The sequence below is a fragment of the Condylura cristata genome, unplaced genomic scaffold (assembly GCF_000260355.1).
Source record: "Condylura cristata isolate star-nosed mole 26May11 unplaced genomic scaffold, ConCri1.0 scaffold00014, whole genome shotgun sequence".
Lineage (NCBI taxonomy): Eukaryota > Metazoa > Chordata > Mammalia > Eulipotyphla > Talpidae > Condylura > Condylura cristata.
The window spans coordinates 44,195,866-44,204,923 of record NW_004567115.1 but is presented as its reverse complement, the minus strand read 5'-3'; positions in this window follow the sequence as shown (position 1 = coordinate 44,204,923).

Below are 9,058 nucleotides of genomic sequence, written 5' to 3'. Positions count from 1 at the left end.
CAGAGAAAGAGTGGGGAGCAGAACAGGCAAATCTACTGAAATACACTGCTGAAGGGAGCAGTGGGCAAGACAGGAGGGGTCTGCTGTGCCATGTGGGTCACCTCCCTCACTGGGGTTCGAACTCGTGCTGTCGCGGCTGTAGCCAGCTTCATGGTGCTATGTCTTTAACCCGTTGTGCCATCAGGGAGGCCCCTCAAATAACTGAAATTTACAGACACACACATACGTGCTAAACACACAATTAAAGAAGAACCAGATCTCTGACCTGCTGGAGTCTAGTTGAGGCCACGTACACTAAATAAGCAAACAAACAGACTCATTATTACAGGTAATGATGAATGTTATTAAAGTTGGCTATTACATTTCAACGGAAATCTGAAAGAGGCAGTGATGATGAGAAAGAGCATTCTAGATGGCAGGAATAGCTTGTGCAAGAGCACTGAGGCAAAAAAGAGTGATGTTCAGGAATGAAAAGGATGAACAAATTTCACAGGGAAATCATAAATTGTACAAAAATGAAGGGTGATGTAATAAATGCTTGTATCTCTCTATAAATAAAATAATACAATAAAAAATATGAAAGTGAACAGGCGAGTGGTAGGGGTGAAGTTAGAGATGGGCAGAGGGCACGTTACACAGGCCTCCACTGCCAGGCAGGTGTTGGCCTTCACGTGAAATGGCAAGTCATCGAAAGGTTTCATGCAGGGAAGTGAATATTCTAAGTTTTGAGATCATTCTCCCTATTCTGTGGAGGATGGATTACTAAGACTAAGAATTCCTGGAATTAGGGAGGCTGGTGCAGAGTCCACACCTGTACTCTGGGTAAGAAATTATTGTGGCTTGAACTCATGTGATGACAGTAACTACAAACATAGTGCAGAGATTCAAAATCTATCCTGGAGGGAGAACAGAGACGGCTTTTGAACATGGTGAGCCACAGGTGGTGTGCAGGGTAGACAGCATGTGGACTGCTTTTGCCACATTAACTTTGCATCTGAAAAGTCATCATCTCACTCATGGGCCCCAGTGAGCCCTACTCACTCCTTTAGATGGAAGTTTTATAAGACCAAAGTGAGTATTGGAGGAGAGGACACAGGAACAGAGCTGAGGTGAACACTATGATTTTTCCTTACAGAGGAATCCAGATGGATTAAAACTAATGTGGCCAAATACTTACTGCTCATCTGAGTTTTCTGAGTTACTATTTTAAGCAATTTACTCCAGAAATAAAATTACTTGCATCGGGTTGCTACGCAAAAGGGACAAAAAATGCTATTTAGTAAGTAATGAATCACTGGCCTCCTAAAACTGAATACCTATTTAACAGTGTTACTAGGAGTTTGTCTAAAATAAGAAAGCTGGGGGCCCTCCCTGGTGGACCAATGGGTTAAAGCACAGCACTATGAAGCTATCCCCAGCCACTGCAGCCAAGTTCGATCCCCAGCCAGGGAGGTGACCCACATGGCGCGGCAGACCTCTCCGGACCTACCACTGCTCCCTTCAGCAGTATGTTTCAGTACGTCTGCTTGCTCTGCTCCCCACTCTGTCTCTGGTGAATCCTCTCACCCCCACCCCCTGTACCTCTGGCCTGTACCCCAGTTCTTGTATGTATAAATAAATAAATCTTTAAAAACAAAAGAAACTTGGGAGAAGATGGCTAATGATACTGCTAATAACTCAACAGTGTTGGGTTTGGCATCAGGAATGTGTCTTTCCCTTCTGCTACGCAGAGTAGTGTTCTCGTGGATTTGAACCAGTCATAGCCTATCAATGCTGTTTGTAATCCAGGATTTTTAAAGGTACGAATGGAGAATGGCTACTGGGTATTTAAGTAATAGTTATCTTTAAGAGGCTAGATATTAAAAGAATGAGAAAAGGAATAGGCCAAGACCACGCCTCTACAATCATTGAAGCATGAAAAATTCTCTTAGATGTTAGTAGAAATGAGTTACTGATCTTAACAATTTAAAAGTAAATTGCCCTCCCTGGTGGTGCAACGGGTTAGGATGCAGCACTGTAAGCTGACCACAGCTGCTTCAGTGAGAGTTTGATCCCCGCCCGCAGGTGACCCACAGGGCGCCGCAGGTCATCCACAGGGCGCCGCAGACCTCTCCTTGCCCATACCTGCTGCAACTCTCAGTAGTGTACCTCGTCAATCTGCCTGTTTTGTTCCCCACTCTGTCTCTGGTGGATTCTCTGACCACCCTTGCACCTTTGGTCTATACCCCAGTTCTGTATGCATACATAAATAAATCTTAAAAAAAGTAATCCCATCTTTTATAAATCTAGGAAATGTATGTTCAGATTTTAATGAACAAATTCATTCATTAAGTATTTGAGATAGGACGAGATGTATACTTCGTGCCTTAAAGAAACTTCCAAGCAATTCTGTGCATTGTTTTAAACTCATAGGTATTCTTTTGAAGTTTTAATAACTCTGTGCAAATTTTTATCTGACAAAGACATTTAAGAGTTGTAGATCTATGCCAATACTGCTCCCACCTTTACATTTCAGTGTTTCCAGGCAGATTTCTGGCCTCAGTAGCTTCCTTGCTTCTTTGCCTGGAACTTTCCAGGCTGGAAGGCAGCCCTGTTCAGTGTGGTCAGGGAATCTGGAAGTGCCTGGGAATTATCAACCTCCTCTCAGCAGCTCTCACTGACTGGATTTATTACATAAATACCCCCGCTCTCTACTCCTTCAGGTGGGATAACTTTGAGGCTGTGCTGCATAGACTCAGACTTTTCCCGTGGGATTATGTTCAGGACATTATCGCTGGGAATGGGCTTGATAAGATCCCCTTTATTTACAGCCTTCCCTTCTTTGTCTCACTTCCCCACCTCTTACCAGCATTTCCTGGCTCCTCCAGATAACTACCTGCACTCAAATCCTAGTCTTGGGATTAGAGGGGCATTTTCGCAAGGTTATTTCCCCAACTCAAGTGCTTGCTCACTGAGTGGGCACATGATTTAAGCCAAGTCAGCTACAGTCCTTCCCAGGGAATTTTGCTCATTCTGAAACAAGGAGAAAGAATACTTTTGGAGGTTTGTTTTTGTTTTTTTCTTTTCTTCTGTCACTGAATTTCCAGTATATGTAAGCTGTATTTTAGAGACTCACAGGCTTAAATGTTTTCATAGTTACTGTGTTTTAGGGTGCTGCACTGGTGAGGGGTAGGGTGGGTGGGAAACAGCATGGGCAGTGGGAGAATTAGGTTCCCTTAGCACTTGAAGATAAATTTGCTCTCTCAAGAGTGGAGATTAAGAACCTCAGGTAGGAGGAAGTCTTGAGAGGAAGGCTTTTGGTTAACACTGGTCCTGGTCCCCATTAAGACTACTTTACATTTGTATGGAGTTAGTTGATTTCAGAAGGGGGATTTTTTCTTTTAAAGATTTATTTATTTATTCATACAGAACTGGGGTACAGACCAGAAATGCAGAGGGTGAGAGAATTCACCAGGGACAGAGTGGGGAGCAGAACAGGCAGATCTACGAAGTACGCTGCTGAGCAGCAGCGGGCGGGTCAGGAGAGGTCTGCCATGCCATGTGGTCACCTCCGGGGCAGGTGGGGATCGAACTCCTGCGGAAGTGGCATAAGCTTCTTAGTGCAGTGCTTTAACCCGCTGCCACCAGGGAGGGCCTCAGCTGGGGGATTTTGAGAATAGACTTGTTTTTGATCTCATACCCAGCAGGGAGAGTAGACTCTTGATTGTATGGTTTATTCTATATTTATTCCACTCCCAAGTTCCTTGAGACCAAAACCTGCCCAAAAACCAAAACCAAAAAAATAAAATAAAATGTGGGCATGAAATACGCCTACAGATTACGGAACAGAATTCCACTGTGTCTGTACAGGAGTTCTGTCCCTGTCGAGTGACTTGGTTTATGAAATTCCTAAAATGACTACTGAACTTTTCAACAAAATTAACTCACATTTTCAATTTCCACTATCTTTTAAATTTTCAGATGTAAATGCTTCTTTTATTACAAATTTGCCTGATTTTTATATTTTAGTCCATTAAGAATTCTAGGCTTTATATTTAGATGGACATTTCTACAAGTACATGTGAAAATCTCTATTGTTTGTAAATTTATTTTTAGATACAATCAAACCATTAAGTATTACAGCACCATTTTTTTAGGGAGCAAAGTTATAAACATGTCGTTTTTGTATCTTCTATAATAAGATTTACAATATTTGGTCATTACTAAACATAGGTGTAAGATTAACATGGTACTAAGGTATCACAAATGTACTTTAGCTGGAAATACCTACCAAAAAATAGATAAAAATTTTCCAAAACATTCACAAAAGAATTATTTCCCTATGGTAAGAAAGTAATAGATATTTAGCGAAATATGGGCTCAGTGAACAATGCTGGCATGAAAGCCTCTGCCATTCGTAGCCACCACGTCCCAAGTAGCTTTGCTGTGTTCACTGCCTCACAAATGGCCCCTGTATTTCATGCTGCTAAAACCCACGCTGTTGTTGACTGATTTGAATGCAGGGCTCTGCGAGTGAAAATAAGTCATCGGGTGGGTTTTTTTTTTTTTAAACAAAACCACCTTACTGAGGTGTGATTACATGCCATAAATTTCACCTATGGCATATGCACAGTTCAGTGCTTTTTTTAGTGAACTGATACATTTGTGCAACTGTCACCATAATCCAATTTTAGAACATTCCTTCACCTGACAAATCCCATCATGCCGAGGTCATTAGCAGCTAGTCCCACCTCCAACAGCAAGGTCACCACTGTTGTTTCTGTGTCTGCATTCGTGATTTTATAGACATTTTGGATATATGGAATCATGTTTGTGTCTGCCTTCTTTCACTTGGGTTAACATTTAGGGATCCCACCATGTGTAGCCTGCATCAGTGTGTATTCCTGCTTCCTCCTCCATTCTTTATTGACGAGTAGTATCCCAATGTACAGATATACCACTTGTTTTGTTTGTTTATTTACCAGCTAGCGGGTACTGAGTTGTATTTAGTTTTTGATCATGACAAGTAAAACTGCTGTTAAACATTTTTATCATTTTTTTAATGGACATAGGTTTTATTTCTCTTGGGTAGAGGCCTGTGAGTGGGACTGCCAGGTAAATATGTTTAAATTTTGAGAAACTGCCAAAATGATTTCCACGGTGATTGTCCTTTTACATTCCCAGCACTTTTCCCCACATATTCACCACTTGGTATCTTCTGTCTTTATTATAATCATCCTAGTGGCTGTGCAGTGGTACCTTAATGTAGTTTTGTATTTCCCTAATGATGAATGATGTAAACATTTTCATATGCTTAGTAGCTAGTAGTAGTAGACTTTCTATCAGAAATTTAAGACCCAGTATATATGGGAGGAATTTTTGCACATGAACATATCTATGTGCGTATGTGTATGTACGTGCATACATACATACACATACCTGGTCAGTAGCGTGCCAAGTCTATAAGAGTTCACACAATTTGTTACTTTTATCAATTTCTGAGCAAGGAGAAATCCTTACTTAAGAGGACTATTGGCAATGAGTTCTCAGCTTTTGGTGTCTGAAAACATCTTTACTTAATTCTTGAAAGCTTTTCCCCTAGATAAAGAAGTTGAAATGAGGATGGATTTTTTTCCCCTTCAGCAATTAAGAAATGGCATTTATGTCTTCTGAACTTCATGTTTCCTCTGTTGAAAAGTCTACATTAAGACTTACTTTTTCAAAATTGACTATTTTTTCTCTGGTTCTTTTAAGATTTCTCTCTAATTTTCAAGTTTTTAATTTTGAAATGTTCCAGATGCTAACTTTTAGTAGAGAGGATGTCCTACTAGGCAGAATCAACCCTTCTAACCAGTAGAAGGATAAACGGTTGATTCTCTGGATGCAATTAAGATTGAACTATCTGCATTCAGACTGGACTGTAAAGATTAAGACCCTGTTCACCTCTGGCTTATTATTCCATCGCCCATGGGCTTCTGATTGAAGGCACAGCAGTCTTTGTCTCCTGAAGGACTATAAAACTGATTCATTTCTGCTCTTTGAAGGTTTTGAGCCTGTCTCTCTAAATTCCCTCCAGAGAACTTCAAAATGTGGCAGTCTTCAGGAGGACACTAGTCTCTATTTGTAGCAGACCCTCTCCTGATAGTTAGAATTTTCTATACAAAACACTACGAAATGCTCAAGAGATTTCACCTTGTTAGAACTTCCAACACAATACTCTAAGATTCCCATACCATCTCAGAATTCAGCACATCTGTGTGGGAAATAGACCACTGTGCATATTTAGGGGTTTTCCAGTTTACCAGATTGTGCTAACCCCACATAACTACCAAAGCTTTCTGGATTCTCTTTCCCTTCATAAAAGAAAATTTGGGCCAAGTCAGATTGCTTCTCAGTTCCCAGTCTAAAACCTATAAACTTGGCCCTCCCTGGTGGTAACAATACTATCAAGCTATCTCAAGCCACTGCAGTAGGAGTTGGGATTCCCCTTGGGCTGGGGAGCTAACTCACAAGGTGCAGCTCTCTCCTGCCTCCACTGCTGCTCCCCTTAGCAGTGTATTTCAGCACATCTGCCTGTTCTGCTCCCCCCACTGTCTCTGGTGAATCCTCTCATCGCCCCTACCTCTGCCTGCACCCCAGCTCTTGTATTCATAAGCCTTTAAAAAAATACCTAAAAGGTATTCCAAAAAAATTATCAGCATACCTGGGAAGAGCTCTTTCCTGTCTGGAACTTTAGTACCAATTATTTTTTGATTGCTTCAGTTGATTTAAAAAGACTGTAACATGTCGTTTTTCCCCATAATGGAGTCCTTTAGCAAGTGAGTAACTTTAGTAGACATTTGTTCATAAAGCTGCACAAAAATAGTTAATTTTTTAAGAAAACAAACCTTTGTGACCATTTCTCACAGAAGATGTCAATATCAGATTGAGAAGCTTTTACATTTTAACCTGTACTTTCATTTCTTCAAAATTATACTGTTGAACTGCACCACTAAATTAAATCTCTGGAGTGACTGGTTACAGTCAGATGTCAGAATGTGATCTCCCTCCAAGTTGTTTGCCTGTTTAATACTCCAGTATGCTATCCTTCCTCTCTCTTACTGCCTTTGAAAACATTTAAAACCATTAAACTTCAAAATAAGATTCACTGTTGAGAAACTAGTATGTGTGCAGAGTAGTTTCCAGTTTTTTTACATTAATTTGAGAACACTAATTATTTTATATGCAACTAAGTTTATATTAAGTTGTAGTTAATTAAATGCCTCTTTGCATCAGGATTTTCTAGTTTGATAATCAGATTGTGTAAAGTCTAAATTTTTAGGATAACTGAATAAATTATATTCAATAGCTAGGACAACCCAGATCATTTCTACACAATCTTGTCAAATTGACTCTATAAATTCCAAGTTAGCTACAGATTAGCTATTTATACATAAAGGATAGGGGACCTACTTTGGGAAAAGCTTCAATCCTAACTCTTAGCAGTTTATTGCTAAATATTTATGCTGTTATCACTTGTGAGATGCTAAACTCAAAGTTTGCTAAATAGTGTATATTGGTTATTATTGGGGTGGGATGAGAACCTGCTAAGATCATTTACTGTCATCTTATGACAACAGCAGTATTATGTGATTTAAGTTTGCTTCTCTATATCTTAGTAGGGCAGCTAAAAACTCTTCTTCATCCAATATTGTTTTAAAGTAACTGGGTTCACAGCTAATTGGTGTTCTGATAGCTAAAAGATTTCCTAGGCCTCAGCGGCCCTGCTTTGGGCCATCCCTGTTTGGCTGGACATTTACCCACAGAGGGATGGGTAACTTTGGGTTTTTTACCCTTACTTCATTCTAATAAACTTGAAAAATTAGAGTATATGAAATTGATGTGTTCCTGAAAAAAAAAAAAAGGTTCTAACGCTAAGTTTCAGAAATACAATCATATCTTTCACGTTAGAACCCTAATGAGATTAGAAAAAGGATGACCTTACTACTCCTCTTTATAGGACATTTTGATGTTCTCACAGACAGTAATTCTGACAGTTTGAGTGATTCTCAGTGGACCAGACCTCTTGTGTATTTAATCCATCTTTCCAGAACTACATTTGGGAATAGATTTTTCTTTAAGCTACCAGATTCTGTGTGTAGTTTTCATGAAAGCAAAAAGGGCTGTTCTATCAGACTGTCTAGCACTCACTTAAGCCTGTATTTCATTTATCACTTCACTGTGATTCTCAGTGTTAGTTCTCGATATACCCATGATAAATGTAGATTAGATACAGGAATGTTTTACTGTTCCCGTTGTGATGGAGACAAGGAAATTGGCATCAGCAGGACTCTTTTCTTCTGGGGGCCCCAGGGGCCGGTCCCACACCTTTCCCCTTAGCAGGTAATGGCCATCTTCCCTTCCCATGTCTGCTCGTGTTTCTACTTCGAAGCGCATCTATGTTCCAACTTCTTTCCCTGCAGAAACAACCCATCGGCGTCCCACCCTAGTGCAATACTTCATCTTAATTAGATCTGCAACGACTCCCTTCTCAGATTGTACTATAAATGCACGCAAAACCCCCAAGCAACAAGACAGATCATTATATGAAGTTCAAACAGCAACCTGCAGGTCATTAGTACACTATGGCTTTAAAATTTTATTTTTAAATTCAGGGGCATTGAATCCAGGCATCATGTTGGACAACCAACATCCATTTCCAAGGGGGTTAAAAAACGTGCATTTGTACGGGGGGGGGGGGACCTCTAAAAAACTCGACTTTATTAGTAAACCTAGAGACACAACCTCCAGCCGCGAGGTCCAATGGCGCGGATCGCCGTAGGAAGCAGGGGTGCCCGCGGTCGGCCGGCAGCGAGCGTCCTGAGCCAACCAGCCGGGTGGGCATTAAAACTCGCCTGAAAGCAACCGCCAGCGCAGTTAGGGGCCACCAGGGCGAGCGCCCTCAAAACGAACCGCACCCGAAAGCCAGCGCCCCAGTTGCCGCCGCGGGTCGTACCTTGGACCAGCCGCCGAGACGCCAGGAAGCCGGAAGTTGACACTCGGGGCGCGGCGGGTGCCCCCGCGAGCAGCCGGGCGCGGG